General features: G+C 36.8%; 1 non-coding gene and 1 pseudogene across 1 annotated transcript; one reads left to right on the top strand and one right to left on the bottom strand.

Moving 5' to 3' along the window:
* Positions 1 to 11716: 11716 nt before the first annotated feature.
* Positions 11717 to 11788, bottom strand: TRNAH-GUG. The gene has a single exon. It is a non-coding gene; the product is annotated as a tRNA-His (tRNA).
* A 1657-nt stretch (positions 11789 to 13445) lies between these two features.
* On the top strand, positions 13446 to 15054 carry LOC113316926 (annotated as a pseudogene).
* The last annotated feature ends 4000 nt before the right edge of the window (positions 15055 to 19054 follow it).

Genomic DNA, 19054 nt, shown 5'->3' with positions numbered 1-19054 from the left:
CTTTGGCTCAGATCAAATCCAATATGGAAGCTGAAGCAAATAAGAAGAAAAAAGCTGCATGGAAGGCAAAGAAATAGGACCATACTTTTGAGAATCTTGATGATATTTCTCTTAATACTTCATCTACCCCTATCATAGATACCAAGAGAAAGAAGGCTATCACAAATGAAGAAAATGCCGCTCTAAACAACATGGAAATGACAAGTGCCAAAAGATACAAAGATCATAATGATTTCACTCAGGAGCAGATGGTCAACCCCCTACTCCCTTGGCTAATGGCACTTTGGATTGCTCTTCTGCTGGAACAAGGGTATATAATCTCAACCTTGACTACTACCACTCCTTCAACATTTATCATGTTCTCTCTTTTGTGCATGCTCTACTCTATAAGCATTATGACAATATTACTAAAAGGCTCATCACAAAGTACCCAGCAGTGTCCTATTTTTGGCAATTCTTCACTTCCTTAGCATGGAACTGCCAAGGACTGGGCACTAGAGATGCTAAAATATACCTCAATGACATGTTGAATAAACTAAATCCTGACATCATCTTCTTGTCTGAAACTAGACAAAAGCATGATTAACTCAAGAAAACTATGCATGATTTAGGAGTCAATAATTTCTGGTATGTTAATCCAGGAGGGGCAAGTGGCACTGCTGGTGGATTAGTTTTGTTATGGAAAAGCAATATATCTCTAGAAATTTTATATTTCTCTATAAACCATATTAATGCTATAATTAGAATTGTCAATAGCCCCCCTTGGTTATTTTCAGGCTACTATGACAATCCTTATGATACTCAATCCAAGTTAAACTCTTGGAAAATTCTTGAGAAATCTGTTATTTCCAATAAATTTCCATGGCTTGTCATTGGGGATTTCAATTTTATTCTCCATGATACAGAAAAGTTTAGTACTCACCCCATAGATGCTAATGAAGCTACCATATTCAATGAAAAGATCCTTAATTTGGATCTCATTGACCTTAGTTTTTCTGGCTGCCCTTTTACTTGGTCAAACAAAAGAAAAGACCATGCTCTTACTGAACAAAGATTGGATAGAGGCCTAGATAATGATGATTGGCTTGCCATCTATCCAAACACCACTATCACAAACATGCTAACCATTGGTCCTGATCATCACCCCATATTATTAAACTCTAACCCTCATTGGAAGAATGGTAAGATTCCATTCAAATTCTTTGGTCCATGGTTAAATCATGCTGATTGCAAAAAAATCATTGCTGAATGTTGGAAAAAGATTACTCCTGGTTCAAGTGCTTTCTCTATTGCCAGAAAACTTAAAGACATTAAGCTACAAATCAGAGTCTGGAATAAGGAAGTTTATGGAAACATCAAAACCAACATTGAAGAATGCAAGCAACACTTAAATTGGATACATATTCACTACTTCAGAGCATAAAGAGGACATGCCCTAGCTGATGCTATAAAACAGCTCAAAAATTGGCAAGACATAGAAGAAAAATTCTGGAAAACTAAGAGCAGGGATCAACTCATGAAGCTGGGAGATCAGAACACAAGTTACTTCCACAGAGCCACTAAAAGTATAACAAGAAGGAATAAAATAGAATTTATCCAAAATGAGGAAGGAAACTGGATTACTGAGTACCAAGAGGTTAAAGACTGCTTTACCAATCACTTCTATCAGATGGCAACTGCTGAAACAACAAACCTCTCCTCGGAAATCATCAAACTTATACCTCTAGCCATAACCTTTGAAGACAACACAACCCTCAACAGAAAACCTGAACCTGAAGAAATTAAAGCTATCTTATTTAGTATGGCAAATGATAAAGCTCCAGGGCCAGATGGATTCCCACCAAACTTCTTCAAACTCAACTGGGATATCACTGGCAATGATATTGTCTCAATGGTTCAACACGTTTTCCTCTATGGTCACCTTCTTAAGGATATGACTGCCACCTTCATAGATCTCATCCCCAAAATTGACAACCCAACTTCTCCTAGTCATTTCAGACCAATCAGCCTTTGCAACACCACCTACAAAATCATATCTAAACTCCTATCTCAGAGAATAAAACCCTTTCTAAACAAAATCATATTCTCTTACCAATCTGCCTTCATCCCTGAAAGGAAAATATCTGACAACATTGTTATTGCTCATGAAATTATACACACTATGAGATCTAAAAGAGGAAAAAAATGAAATTCTGGTACAATGGGAATAAAAATTGATATGGCAAAAGCTTTTGACAGAGTGGACTGGGGCTTCTTAATGACTATTATGAAGAAAGTTGGGTTTGATGATCAATGGTGCAACAAAATTTATCAATTTATTTCAACCTCCACTTCAGCTGTCCTCATTAATGGCTCCCTTGACAAATTCTTCAAACCTTCTAGAGGTCTAAGGCAAGGTGATCCACTATCACCTTATCTCTTTTTATTCTGCATGGAATCTCTTTCAAGGACCCTTCTGCATGCTGAGGAGATGGGTATTATCAATGGTATCAAGATCTGCAAACCTGCACCTTCTATCATCCACCTTCTCTTTGCTGATGATTGCATGATATTCTGAAAAGGAAACACTACTAAAGCTCAAAATATAATGCAGCTACTGCAGATATTTTCCGGCACATCTGGGAAACTAATTAATTTTCACAAATCTGGAGTTTTCTTCAGCAAAAACACTAATCCAAACCTCATTCCTCATATCAGCAATTCTATGGGAGTTCAAGTGCTTCAGTTGGATGATAAATACCTAGGCTCACCCCTATTCACACATAGAAGCAAAATCAATTCTTTCAAACCTGGAGTAGAAAAATTGAAGCTGAGACTTACTGGATGGAAAAATACACCTCTAAATCAATTCTTTCAAACCTGGAGTAGAAAAATTGAAGCTGAGACTTACTGGCTGGAAAAATACACCTCTAAATCCTGCTGAAAGAGAGGTCATCATCAAATATGTAACATCCTCAGCTTGTATTTACCAAATGAACTGTTTCAAGGTGCCTAAGAAAACCTGCAAAGACATCAACAATCTTCAAAGAGATTTTTTTTGGGGAAAAAATATAGAAAATCCTTCTGGTTATTACCATAAAGCCTGGACAGCAGTGTGCAAGCCAAAAGAAATGGGGGGGTCTAGGATTCATGAATATGGAACTATTCAACAGTTCTATGATAACAAAAATTGGATGGAGACTTGAGCAGGATAAAGACTCCCTATGGTACAAGCTCATGGATGCCAAATATCTCTTAGGCAGAAATGTTCTTAGCATGGATACAAAATCAAAGGATGGGGACTCATGGATATGGAAAGGAATTCTTGAAGGCATAAGCAACATACAACAACACTACTCTTGGAGGATTGATAATGGTAGAAAGATCAAAATATGACAAGATATATGGATTCCAAACACCACCTCAAGAATGTCAAAACCCCAGAACTGCCCACAGTACATTGAAAAGCTAGAATCTCTGCTTCTTCCAGATGGAACTTGGGATGAAGCTCAAGTTTATACATATTTCAGCATTGATAAGGCTGTTGTGATTGTTACACTGCAGACACGCCCAAATGAAGAAGACAGAATAATATGGAACCTTAATGATACATGAGTGTTCTCTGTCAAGGAGCTGTACAAGGCAAAAATTGGTCACTTTTACAGAAATGATACTCTAACTGGCAACTGGGAAGCCATTTGAACATGGAAGTGGCTCCAGTCATCAAAATCTTTATCTGGAAATGTCCACACGAATTCTTCCCACTAATGCCAAAACAACTAGCATGCTTCATTACATCAATCCTATATGCACTGTTTGCAATAGTGGTGAAGAAGAAACCATGTCTCATTTGTTCCTAAATTGTCCTACTGCTACTTTGGTGTGGCAGGAAATTCTTGGCTACTCTCATACTCTCTTTGATAACAATACCAGTTTTATTGACTGGTTAAATTCCTGGTTGCACACTGAAAACACTAGTACTGACTGCAACATTTATGCCGCTACTTGTTGGTATATCTGGAAAGCTAGGTGTGATTTTATATTCAAACAAACTCAGCCCAATGTGGGAGTTACTACTCTCCGGATTAAGCAGCATCTGTGCAGTCATAATAGGATACATGTTATGCATGATCATATCATGAACAGTTTCCCATTCTTACCTGAGGAAACTGACACTACTTTGCAACAAAATATTACTCCTTATACTTGGAATGCAGAAGAAGGGTTTGGGAATCATATCAATATATGTACACTACAAGACACTGAGAACTCATTATATTACACTGCTCTAACTATGACAGATTTTGCAGAAAACATCATTGGCACTAGAGGACATCCAAGACACTCTGGAGAAGGGGGAGCCACAGGAGGGGCAGACCTAGCTTTCCAGTAGGCCAAAGAGATGCAACACACAAATATCCCAATATCTATTGAATCAATGGACATTCTAGTTCGCTTTAAGTTGCTCTACCATGAAACTGCTCAAGGAAGATTTCATCTTAATTACTATGAAAGAAGACACAGTCAAGAAGAAAATAGTAGAAATATGGTCATAAACCCGATATCTTTTGTTTTACTAAATCTTAGCACCATCCATCATAGTCGAAACATGGATACTTTTAACTTAGCTCTTTTTTATAAGAATAATGCTGGCAGTGGTGCATGCACAACCAATGCCAATACAACTCTACTATACTGACCTTAATGCCTCTCCAGGCCTACGCTTTTCCTATTAAAAAAAAGTTCATCTTTTCCCAATATATGGCCCTAGCCTAGCCTTGATTAGCTAACAAGTACTCTTTCAAAAAGAAAAATAAAACAAAATAAAGCTAACAAGTGGGACATCACTTGGCAGAAGATGGGAAGCTGTATCCATGATAGAGGTTATTTAATAACCACTTGATGCAATCTCACATGTGACAGGTAAATCATGTGGTGTAAAGTGTAAACCTTATTCCCTCTTCTTTTTTTTTGAAGCATTATTCCCTCATTTCTAAATAATGGAGGGGCTACATTATTCTTGTGTCAATCAAAAAGGAATTAAACGTACTTACCAGAAAAAGAGAGTTCCCAATAATATTTGTCACTAGATACAATCTCAGTAGTCTCTTCCAAACCAATACTTACTTGACAACAAATCACATATTCTGAACCAAACACGGCCGAATATATTCATTGTGTGTTGATAGAAGCAATTCTTATTTCATCACATCCCCCCCCCCCCTGCTCTTTTGAGAAAATGCATTAGTATTCAGACCATTCTCACATTTCTCCTCTCTACTCCTTCCAGCATCTCTAGGTTTCTCAACTCTACCTTTCACGAGTGCAAACCTTAACCCCATCAAACTTCCTTGTTCAGTTTTTTTATCCCATCAACTTGTGAAATTGGAGAAAGTATATGTGAATCTTAAGGGAAATTTGGTGGTGAGATCGCATTCAAATTACAAGAATTGAGTGGAAATTTTGAAAACAATTTGAGAATAGATGCTGGTTGTAGCAGTGGAAAGAGAAAATCGGAAGACAGAGAGTGGTCCAAAACCTTTCAAGGCTTAAGTCCAGATGAATTTAGGAGGGAATTTAAGATTAACAAGTCTACGTTCCATTTTATTTGTGATCAAATGAGAAATTACTGGATTCAAGACTTGCTGTATTATTCTGTTGAAGAACGTCTTGCGATTATTATATGGAAGCTTGCACATGGGAAATCTGGCCCCGAAGTTGCAAGAAAATTTGGTATAGACGCGGTCACTAAGATGGCTAAATCATTCAATGTAGGATGTTCTATAATACTCAAGCACCTGAAGTCCCAATACCTTGCATTTCCCGGTACAGAAACCAACACAAGGAATACAATTAAGGAGGGATTTAAAGATCAATCACAAATTTCTAATATCCTCGGGACCATCTACATCACACATCCGAAGATTCAGAAAAAGCTCGTTAGTGAAAAGGGAAGATTTTTCAATTATCGAATGACACAACGAGAGGAGTTAAAAAAAGAAGTATATTCCATGCCAGTTCAAGGAGTTGTGGACTCCAGAGGGATCTTTCTCGACATATTCTGTGACGCTAAAATTTCTGGAGGAATGACAAATCAGGAAGTTTTGGTGGAGTCTGATCTTTACAAGAATCCTCTTCCGTATTGGTCCAAGGAAAGAGATTGATCGGCGGACATTCAGTTCCGCTCAAAGAGTGGCTTTTGGTACCTTATCAAAGAGACACAGTATCGACACGAACGATTCTTTAATAATACAATTTCAGGTATTCATGACATTGGCGGGGAAGCTTTTGGACATCTCATAAGAAGATGGTCTTATTTGTATAACGAAATAGACAGTGAGCCCGAATCTATACCAGAAAACCTGCGTGCAAGTTGCATTTTGCACAACATTTGTGTTGAACAACATGATAGTGTAGAAGAGTTCTTCAGGCAAATGCGCAATGATGTTCTTGTCCCTAGGGGCGATGAACCAAATCCGAGTGTGGTTCTTGCAAGGGATATTCTTGCTAATGAACTCTGTTGCTGGAGTATAAGGTAACTATTTTGTTTATTTTGGACTTCATTTAAATGCTAGCTAGTTTACTCCGTCTTACTCTTATTCTATGTTAATGAATCAGGGATTAGATTCTACTCTTGTGTATCTGCTGGCCAACCCTAATATTTAGTATGCTATGGCGATTTTATAACATATTGGTGCACCAGATAGTCCTTCCTTCTCATATCATCAGACATAAATAAGATTAAGGCATGGTTCTTAAGCAATTCGTCAAGAAATAATGAAGGAATGATGTCCTTTCCAGAAAAATTTTAGTCTTATTTAAAGTTTATATATAAAGTTATGACTCATGTAGGAAATTTATCAGTGTAATGTTATGATATCTTTGCTTGTCTAGTTCTTAATTACAAGTAGTATTCTACACTATGCTTTATGGTGTTTGCACAAAAAAAAGAAAAAAAGAAGGAACAAAACTAACTTACCAACTCTGAAATGAACATAACCTTTCCACTTGTTTACAAAATTGATCCAGGGACGGACCTACCCCTGGGCTAAAGGGGGCTAAAGCCCGGGTAGTCTTATTAGTCAACAAGACTAAACAAAAAAAAATTTTGCTCGACCAAGGCTTTTAGCCCGGATCTTAAAAAAAATTATACTTTTTGGGTCGGTCCCTGATCACAACATTAGTCTTCTAAAATTTCTTGAATGTACACGGTTCACACATAAGCCAATTTGTTCATGTTTATTCCACCATTGTCCATTGTGGATGATCTAAACGACTCTTATATTCTTGTGATCGATCTGGAAAAAACACCTTGCCTATGCAAAATTCTCCTTGAATTACTAGCCGTTTTCATCATTTGCCCTTGCTTCTCTCCCATATTGATTTTATGGGATTTTGGATAATTACTTAATTCTTACCTAAATTGACGGTCTAAAAACAAAAATATGAAATCAAAACCCACTAAAAAAAATGAAATTATGATTTATGTTGACCTAATTAAGGCTAGTACTTCTTGAGTTCTCCATTTTTTCTCTTGCGATTCTGCTACCTATTCATATCAGGATCTCTCGATCTCTCCGTATCAGTGTAACTTGGTTAAGAATTCAATCTCATAAATTGATTACTACATTTTATCAAACTATTGTTTCTCACAAAATATCAAATCCCTCCACAGTGATTTTTTTGCAGTTTCAATTTCAAGTAAATGCACCATAATTACATTCGGAAATACTATTAGGTTCATTTATAAAAACAAGAAAAAAAGGAACAGAGAATATTGTAGCCGGTTACCAGATGATGTTACACATGTATCAAGATATTTACAGATAATATAAATCAACCAACGGCTTTACTGAGTTCATAAAAAGTTTATTAACTTTTCTGACACTAATCTAATTCATCAATTAAAATTAGCTGGTCTTCAAGCGAAAAAACATGCAACAACTTGCCGAGGAGCCCCAGCCGCTCTGGCCATCTATTTTTAAGGCAACCCTTTTAGACTAAAATTTCTCCATTGGATATAACAAAGTTAAGATGTTCTGCGTTCAAGAGGTGAATCATCAATTGGAAATGAAATACATGAGCATGGAAAGTAAAGCATATGAACAAGCTTACCATCAACCTGGACAAGTTCCCTCCAAGTGCAGAGATAGTTTTGCCATGGTGAATGATGAAGTTCAGAATTCCGGGAGTTAATTAAGAGACCGTTATAAGACAACTCCTACGGTATGGAGATAAAAACATCCACAAGTCAATGATTATTCATACATATATTGACCCTCAGAAATATGTGGAGTCAAAACCCACTGTGGCAAAAGTGAAACGATTCTCCGTCCGGTCACCTAAAGTCCGGATACCCTATCCAGACACTTGATAACCGGATGATATGTCTTTTTCGTTTTGAGAAAACAAACACGCACAAATCTTTTTTTCGTTCCATTTTTCATCGGAAAAAAATGTTCTTCCTGTCTGAAATTCTTCTCTAGTTATCCAAAGAAGATCTTCAATGTCAGATATGTCATGGTTACCTCAAAAACTTGAAATTTGAATTTAAATCTATTGAATATTGATTGAATTGGTGATGGGTTTTGTTACCTCAGAAATCAGTTAGTTGTTCGTGTTCTAAAACTCGGGTTGGATGACTTTCTAGTGTTTTATAAATAGGGTTTACAGACACACTCAATGATATTTTAGTATTTCATACTTGGGTCGAAATCAAAGGAGCAAATTTGAATGCCATTGTTGAGAAATTGTCATGCATGTTTGTTTGATGAAATTCCGCATAGGAATCTAGTTTGTTTCACATGCATGATGAGTTTCAGTGTGATTTTAGGTTAATTGTTAATTGATAGGGTTTCAAGATTGATTTGAAAACCTACCAATCCCTGATTGTATTACCCATCTATCGTTTTCTCTGAATAGGATAGTTGGTATGCGCTGAACTTCAGTATGATTGACCAAACATGGTTTACTATAGGTACTGAATTTTGGATAATTGTGCAAACCTAGCAACTTAACAGATCAAAATCAAACATAACTGATGCTTGTCAGCAATTCTTTTGACCTTCTAAGTTGGATTTTCAATAGCGTCATGTCAGTGGTTGTCGGATGTGAGTAGGGAGTGGTCGTCTAATGACGAGAGATATTTGTGTTGTTGTAGTATAAAGGTTGATCTATAGTAACAGCTATGCCGCAAATTTTGTGTATATTTTAGAATCAAATTAAATAGTTCTCATAGTTGACATGTTTCCTTCGCTTGTTTGTTTAATTGTAGTAAGCACTTGTCTCGGTCGGAGCCTACTCTTTGTCATTTCAATAAGTAATCGCATCTCATCTTTCTTTAGCCTGCCAACACAAGAATTCCAAATAGCAAACTCGTGGTTGTGTCTCCCAATAGCATGACCGTTCCAAATTATGAGGGTGATGCAATGTCTATCCCAGTTAGTCCTTGTGTTCCTTGTACCTCATGGAGCGTAGACATGCATCCATTGGTAAGTTCTCTAAGTTTTTTTTTCTTCATATCTTCAATAATAGCGTGGACAGTTATCTTTGTCTGAGCGGATGCAGTTGATACACCCGCTTCATGCCTGCAATTACCAAACCGTATGTCTGCAAACGCTGCATGTACTTGGGTTTTTAATATTGTTAATACAGTAGAATTCATGTTAGTAGTCCTGCTGTTTATGTGCTTACGAACTCAGTGCTTAAGTTAAATACTTGCATTCATCTAACGTTCTCTCTTGAACTTCAATTCTCTTCTGTCCATTTTTCACTTTTCCCTTTTATCTGTTTCTTTCAAGTCCAAAGTGATGGAATATTACTGTGGAAGCCTAAATATTTAAATATATCTTCGGAGAACCAAAAGTGACAATACAACACTTCCCTAGCGATTCTGCAAAGGCAAGTAATTTGATGTTTCCTCCTTTGGTTTTGACTCGATGTCATATCTAATGGATATAGTTATTGAAATGTAGGAATTACTGTTTAGTCCAATTTTCCATGACCCAATTAATGGCTAGTCCACTCGTGAAAAACATTTACTACTTAGTGTTTTCGGACTAAATTATTTACTCTTTAGTCCAAAAACTTCGTAGAGATTACAAAGTGTATTTTCTAAATATCTAAAACACCCTTTCAGGTCTAATTAGTATCAACACATGTAAATGTTACTATATAATAGTAATATCAATACGGTGATACTACATATTAATACGTACTATACTAGTAGTAATAAAAATATCTTACTAATTTGTTAGTAATAAATTCCCATGATGCTTTCCACGTATTAGAAAATCCTTGACACATCGCCGTCATTGGAGTAACTTGGACATGGCCTTAGCAAAAATACACGGTCAATGCAATGTTCGAAACAAAATAAAAAGAAAAGGTGGCTGATGTAATTGTGCAATGTTTACGTGAATGTTCGTTGTACATGGGGTTGTTTATGAGATTACTAATTATACGATGCACCTTTGCCCATAGCCCTAGGCATAGAGTGTAACCTGGATTATTTATATTGTAATTGAACTTATTATATTGTTGTTGTGATTTGACGTATGCATTTGAATACCTATGATCATCATTACCATTAGTAGCTTAGTCTGGCCAGTGCTGATTCATTCAGTAATGATGATAATGCCCTAGAAAGATATGATATAATCTTTACGTGGCAGTATAGATCTGCTGGATTAAAGGTTAATCGACTGCACTTAATCTCCTCAACCAAATCCACTTTGTTTATTATATCTTGAAAGACTATACACTAATAGCACACACAAGTATGCTGCAGTGAAGGATAAGCCTAATAGTGGTGAAGGATAAAGCTGTGCACTTTATGTCTCACGTGTCTAGTCACACGTGTTCATCCGCGCACTCATTAGTCAATCTGTATTTGCTTTAAATACCTGTAATAATAGAATATGTGGTTGTAATGAACTTTTATCTTCTTCTGTAATGAACCGGGGTAAATTTGATCACCATTGATAATGTTATCGTACACGACACGACTTATCCTTTTCAGTAAGCCCCCAAGTATATATAACAACAAGTGTAGGAAACATTCTCCAACCGGCCGTGATAAATGAGGGCAACCAGAAAACTGTCACAAATAACCCCGGGGAAAGACATGCCGAATTCGCACGTCAAGTTCCCACTCAAACAACTGACGAGCATTATATCTCGAAAAAGAGTGGAGTGTTCGTAAATAAAAAATGCTTCCTATCCCCCAATGCGTGTCACATAAGTGCTAGCTTCCTTGAAATATTTTGGCAAAATCCAAAGGCTTAAATAATGGTGTATGATAGTGGGGGATTGAGTAGCACCGTCTTTCATAAATATGTGAAAATCACATGAGTATCTGTATGCAGCTGGAAGAAGTTGTCCTGGAAACAAATCTCATCAAATCAAAAAGTGTGTTTATGGAGTGAGAGTGACGCATACGGACTGGCCGTCAACGTCTAGAATAATAGTAGATATAGCACGAGATAGATACATCGTGGCAGAGCAGTTTTGTATTTTTTGGAGGGTAGTTTCGGTAACTATCTTGGTTGTTGTTTAAGTCAAACATACTACATTCTTAACACATTTATACTACTGTACCACAGTAATTATGACCTAGTCTGAAACTGAGCTACATTGCCAGAGGATAGGAGTAAATGAAAGCCGTATGTAGAGGTTGTTGGCTTTAATGCGAAGGAGCAAGGTATAAAAAGAAAACCAAGAATTCCCAAAATAAATTTGTGGCTGCTGGGATTCGAGCCCAGGTCTCCACGGCCACAACGTGGAATTCTTACCACTAAACTACAGCCACAATGTTGTCATGCAGATTAATAACGCATAATTCATCACGAATTATGCTCTCAAGCAAGGTGTAAAACATGAGTTAGTCTTTGAATCACCTCTACATGCTTCTAGAAAATGAAATTTTCTTCCGGCACAACTTTTTGGATCTTGAACTAAATTTCTTAAAGTTGGTCAGTTCTTTTTGTAGGTTTGATAACGACAAAATTTACTCGTCTCCGTCTCAGATTAAATCTTGTTTATTTTGCTGCTGAGCTAATTGGGATCAACGTGCATATGCCAGGGGAACGGGGACAAACGGATTCCGTTGGTCTTAGCATACTTAAATCTCATGATATGATCTTGATCTTGAATTAAATTTCTGCCAAAACATATATGTTGTGGTCTGTGGAAACTCCAAACTCCAGGTAGTTAATAGTATTAATCAGTTTCTGGTTGGACTCTCACTTTCAACCCATGTCCTCTTTTTGTAATGCTAGCAGGCACTTCACTTTGATAACTTGATTATTGGAAAACAAATTTTCTTCATTATGATATATATTCATGAACTGGTCTTAGACCTTGTTGCCACTTTAATTATTCACATCTCTTCCTCTCATCGTCTCGTGTGAATCTAAGCATGAATCCGCCATCTCTCATTATATTTTCATTGTTGCTTTTTTTTGGTCGGTTCTTAATATGCTTTATTGTAGCCGTGAAACTATTTGAGCTACGTGTCACATACGCATAAATGCGGTGTCATCCCTCTCAGGTGCCAAACGGCTTTGGAATGATCGCTATAACTATCTCAAAAAACTAGAAAGAAATTGATCAGAGAAGGCCCTTGCCATTGCAGACTACTGCACGAAAATCAGTCTATTTAGTGAGTTCCGGTCTTGCGAGTTAAGCTGGTTAATATGGAAGTACCGAGAATTGTGTGTCAAGAAAAGTTTCTGGTGTTAAGGTTTCTAAACCCTAGCTAGGGTCAAGCTATATTACCACAAAATTAACGTCTCTTTAGTCATGAAGCATAAAGGTACCGCATCTTTTAAAATTATATAGTATCTAAATTCAAAACTAAGTCAGTTGTTTTGTTGGCAGTTCTTCAGAGGTTATTTAAATGCAAACTAAACTTGATATTTAGATCTCAGGTTGGGCGAGCTTGTAACCCAAGTGGGGACAACAAGGTACCAAAATTTTCAGTTGGTGGTTCGTTCAAAATGAGAACCAAACCATCGCAGTGGAGCGTATTTCAGTGTAAGAAGGCAACTGTCTCGCAGCAAAAGACTCCTCCAAGTCATCTAAAAAAACACTTCTGCTTATGCGCCAATTAATGGACCTAATTTGATATTTGTGTGTTTAATATTCTCCACCAATTTTTTTTACCAGACCAAGGAGAAAGAAAATATAAAATTCGTGTCATGTCGGACTTTATTTTCCAATTGAATGAATACCACAAAAGTTGTCCAATTTTTTTTTTTTTGTTAAATTCTTTTGTTATCATCGCCTTCCAAAATGAACTTGCATCTCCGGTGATACTTTCTTCCAGCTCTAAACTGAAACACAAAGTAGTATACGTACGTCCCTTCGGCTCAAGCGAGGAAATTGGTTCCAAGTTTCAACACTGGAATAAACAAAAGAGATCCTACCAGCCAAGCTTAAACACAGAGAATAAACAAGTTTGTCTCTTTATTATCGATCCGTGCCAAGGAAAGTACTGGCCTATGCCTACTACATTAGTCAACATTCAACATATAAAAGAGATGATCAGTCTGACAGTCACCAAGACAACTTTGATCGCACTCCACCTTTACTGATTCTGCCGGTTTCTGTTAGTTACCAAATGAATCCATTTGCTTTAATAAACTATTGGACTTGGCAAAAAAAAGAAAAAAAAAAGACCAAATGAATCCACAAACTACTGAAATAGCTGTTCGGCAAATCTCAAAATGCATCATCAAACCACACCAAGTTTTAGAAGAATCAAAGCAACCACACTATTTGACTCCATATTACATTCAAGACGATCTTCTCTTTCAGAAACCCGCACCTTCAGTAGAAGATCCATACCCAACCGGAACCTTGATCGATCAACTTAAACATTCTCCGTCTATCACATTAACACATTTCTACCCACTATCAGGTCGTATGGTGACTAAACAGCAAGACAATCCACCATTTTATGGGATTTACGTAGACTGCAGCGATGACTCTGTAGGAGTGGAGTTCATTCATGCGGCTGCAGACATAAATATGATGGATATTCTTACCCCAGTCGACGTACCCAGAATTATTCAAGCATTCTTCGCTCTTGAGGGAGCCAATTGCCATGATGGAGACGCACAGAGCCTTTGTTAGTGGTACAGGTGACAGAGTTACTGGGCGGCATTTTTGTGGGTTGCAGTTTTAACCATGTTATAGGTGATGGGACTTCTTTCTGGAAATTCTTCAATGCGCTCGCAGATATCACTAGGAAAGTAAGAAAAGCTAGCAAAGAAGCAGGTGATCAACATATCGAATGCAGTATTTCTCGTCTGCCGATAACTAAACGCTAGTTTATGGAAGATCCAACCCTCAGCAACCTTCCATTCTCTCATCATAAAGAATTCATCGAACGATATGAAAGACCACTTCTCAGAGAGAGAATGTTTCATTTCACTGAAGAATCATTGGCGAAACTTAAAGCTAAAGCCAATGAAGAATGCAACACAAAACATACTCAAATCTCTTCTTTTCAAGCCTCAAGTGCTCTTGTATGGAGGTCAATAACAAGAGCACGCCATTTTACTTCCAATAAAAAAACAGGCTGCAGGTTGGCAATTGACAATAGATTGAGATTGAACCCACCTGTTTCTGAGAACTACTTTGGTAATTGCGTCCAATCAGTTTGTGGGACTACAACTGCTGGGGAGCTATTAGAGCATGGTATTGGATGGGCGGCCTTGCTTTTGCACAAGGCTGTAAAGGAACACACCAATGAGAAAATCCGGGGATCGAGAGATGAATGGATGAGGAAACCATATATACTTAAGATGGGGACTTTGTTAGATGATGCTAGTGTACTGATGGGAAATTCACCTAGATTTGACATTTATGGTTGTGATTTTGGGCTGGGAGTAGCAGTGGCTGCACGTTGTGGATTAGCTAATAAATTTGATGGGAAAGTGACATCATACCGTGGTCTAACAGGGATACAGAGTGTGATGCTTGAGGTGCAGAATTTCTGGATGCTGTATCTCCTCATGAAATTCATTCTGTACATCTTGCCTGTGTTTAATTAGCCTCGCTGTACTGAGCTCTGTCCAAGTGAAGATGAATAAAAACAAACAAAATTAAAATTACTAGAATTTCCTGTAAGAATTATTCAGCTGAATAACAACGTTATTGTTATAGAATAGTTTGGTCTTCATGCAGAATCTTCAATGAAGTTATCAACAGAACCCTAGTTGTAGACATTATATATGGTCATTTCACAATGTAGAATTACAGAACCAAAAAAAAAAAAATCTGAACTTTACCCGCAGTGAACAGTGCAAAATATAGCTAAGAGTCAAATAATTATGCAAAATTCGCCAATCCATTCTGGCGATAGTCAAATTCAGCCAGCGTAGTGGTTTGAAACCACGCTTACTAGGCTCACTATTAAAATGACCAAGGCTATATGGCCTGCTATAAAGAGAGCCTGGTAAACATTAAAATGACCAAGGCTCACTATTGAACTGTGCCTAGTTGCGTCAGGCTTGGTTAAAAAGAGAGCCTGGTAAGCAGTTTACACCTGAGTGTTAAAAAGTGAACCTAAATTTAGCTTCTTTGAATTTTAGCATTTTTAGTTTTTTTTGCATTTCGTGCTATGGATACTCTCAGGCATCTAAAAGATTAGAAAGCATTTCATCTTGCCAAGATATTAGTACATTACTATTACAAAATTCAGAGGCAAACCTGTCCAGTAGTTTTTGTTGGATTAAAGACTTCCCCAGTATTTGCTGCTTCTCTAGTCAAATCCCCAGACTTAGTAACAGTCCATCCATGTTTTCCAGGTGACAATCCACTGAAGTTTGCTTCAATTCTTGCTAATTCCATGCTCACTTGGGCCACCCATGCCACACCAAAAATATCTCGACCTTTAAACTCAGCAACAGTAGCTGAAACTAAGAAGTCTGCAAGCGGAGCACAAACAGAACAATGCGAGCATTTATTAAACATTTTAGAACTAGAAGTCAAGTCAAGTAGTAGTATATTCAGATGTTACTAGTATTGCCCACTACTACCGATAGCAAAAGCAAATGGAAGGGAAGATCCCACATACATTTGCAACATATCCCACTAGAAAAATGTTGCACGCTTTTCTCATGTTTCAGGGTGATGCAAAAGTTTTTCTTCCACTAGTACTATAGAACCAGCTATCCCCATACTATCACCATTCATCATTTCTCATAAGATAAACCTTTAGGCTGGAGAACGATGGTGAAAACCAGTGCAAAATATAGTTGATATGAGCCTATAAATTAAGACAGCACACAGTCAAATGCAATGGTGCCATTTGCGCGTGTCTTTAATCTGTTTATTCAGCATCACTAAATTGAGCGAAATGACTATCCTCACTGTAAATTCAAGTGTAAAATATAAAGAGGTTTCTTTGCATCCAATTAAGCTTTTGAAAACGCTGCCAAGAAAAGCTCTTCAAAATAGAAACAAATTCTAGATACTTGATAAGTTGTTCACACTGGACATTGAGATCACTGTTTCAATTATGTTTCATGACCGAAATGATACCACTAAACCACAGACAAAGGCAATACTAGCCAAAAACACCTCTCTACAGCTAACTTACCAACAGCGGGAAAAAAGAATTTTTACGATAAACTTACTTAAACATCTCCTTTGCACATGGAATCTTCTTGCAATACCATCGTTCTTCTCTGATTCGACCCCATCCTCCTGTAACTTGCGCTTCTCCTTTTTCTTCCCTACAGTTGCCATACTCGGTTCTGAAGGTCCATCTTCAATATCCATCTTAATGTTTTCTTCATCTGCAAACTCATTACAAATAAATGAGGGACGAACCAGACCATTAAAAGAGGGCATCGACTAACCAATATTATTTCATAAAAGTTATTCAACGGGTTTACCCAAGTGGATGGCAATTAAAGGAACTAACAAAGCAAATGGACTCTAACAACTCACTAACTAGACTTGTGACTGCATCTATTGTTCCTCCTTGGTTTTACAGATGGTAGTATTAGATACTCCCTCTGTTACTTTTTAATAGTCCAGTTTCTTTTTTTGAGAAAATTAAGGAAATTAAGAGAACTAATTATTGAAAGTGGTCCTCTAAACACTTGTCAATAAAAGAAGTGAAGTGAAATGACCCCATAACACTTGTCAGCCAAAGAAATAAGTGAAATGGTTCATAACACTTTGTCATCAAAATAAGTTAAATAAAAGTGGTCCCAGAAAATTAAAGTAACATTTGACTTTCTGGCCTATTTTTTTGAAATATTTATTTATAGAAACTGGCCTGTTAAAAAGTAAGGGAATGAGTAATTTTTTTAAATAACCAAATTGATAAAAATGAACAGTATATGTTTTTGATGAATGAAGTAGTATTTCAATCAAAGATTGCCAACTTTTGAGTAGGCACATAAACCTCACAGGCGACTTCACTCGAGTTTGCTGAGTACCTCACAAACTACAAAATCATATGAACAAGAGAAAAGCTCAAATTGTTACCCCCAGTGATGATGAGAATATGATTGTGCATCCATTCTTGTTCCTAACATGTCTGATTTTTTCTTCTCATCAGCTAAGATTTTGGCATCTTTCATAACAGTCTCCACGGACATCATCGACATCTCGTCGTCGTCATCACTATAAAAAATTTCACCCTCATAATCCTTATAACCATCACAATAACCTGCATCCATAAACAAAATTAATCGATAAATTTGTGTTTGATTGTTGTCAAAATTAGCAGCAGTAAGTTTTGATTAGGTCAAAATTCAAGAAAATCCAGAGTTAGGTAATGGATAAGACAAACAGAGAATTAAGTATTTATCATTCTTACTTTGCATAATTGCGTCTAGATCGATACCACGAGAATCTTCCTTCCATTGCCTTACCAAATCATCCGCATCGAGAACCATTATTTTGATGAGAAAGAGAAAACTGGAAAATGAATTATAAGAGAGAACAAATTCAAGAATGAAGAATGGTTTGGTCGGAATCAGGCGGATGTTGAAGATACTCCGGTCGCCCTCTGGCTTGTAACACTGCTACTAGCATTCGCTTAGAGGTTGGTGCCCTCGATTAAATTTAAGAAAATTTAAAGACTCCAGCGGCCAGCCTTCCTTTAAAGACTCCCTTCCCGAAAGTTTCCTGGATAAAGCACATGGGTTAGGCCCGACAATTTGCCCTTGTATTTTATTTTATTTTTTGTTTTTTTGTAAGGTATTATTAGGGGAAATTTGGAGGAGACCCAAAAAAAATAATATTCTCATTTTCAGATCCACAATTAATTTTGCATACCGTGACACTCATAATTATATGAAATTATTATATGAATCAATACATAACTGGTTATGCATACTATCTTTTCAGGCATAACTCGTTACGCAGCCTAATTTTTCAGGAATATAATTGGCAGCGCAACTTGGACATAACATATCTAAAAATTCGCGCCTTAGAATTTTACAAATTTTATATCGTTGAAAATCTTTTTAAAAGAGCTACGCAACGGGTACAAACAAGAATATCAAATTTTTGTTTTTAACGAAAAAATTGGAGGTGATCCTCATTTTAGGGAATTCTTTTGAAAACTTAATACTTAACCATTATGCAGTCACCAAAAACGATGCACAACACATTCTGCAGACGCATAACGAATTATGCAACCATTTTCTCCACTGCATAACAAATTATGCATTTGGATAACAAAATTATGCATCTATAACAAGTTATATTACCATTTTTTTGGTTGGTTTTAGCCGTACATATAAAAAATTGATGCATAATGCAGTATGCATCCATATTTACGGATGCATATCAGGTTATGCATCTATTTTCTCAATGCATAATGCATTATGTAGCCATATTTTCGGATGCATAACAGGTTATGCAGGTTTTCTGGACTGCATAACAAGTTATGCAACAAATTTTGTAGATGCATAACAGGTTATGCATCCATTTTCACGAATGCATAACATGTTATGCAGACAGTTTGTCGACTGAATGACATGTTATGCAGTCATAACCACATCATCATCTTCTTTCATGTTTCATTAACTCCCACGCAAACCAT

Source organism: Papaver somniferum, chromosome 10 (assembly GCF_003573695.1).
Source record: "Papaver somniferum cultivar HN1 chromosome 10, ASM357369v1, whole genome shotgun sequence".
NCBI classification, from domain to species: Eukaryota; Viridiplantae; Streptophyta; class Magnoliopsida; order Ranunculales; family Papaveraceae; genus Papaver; species Papaver somniferum.
This window is presented reverse-complemented; position numbering and strand designations above follow the sequence as displayed.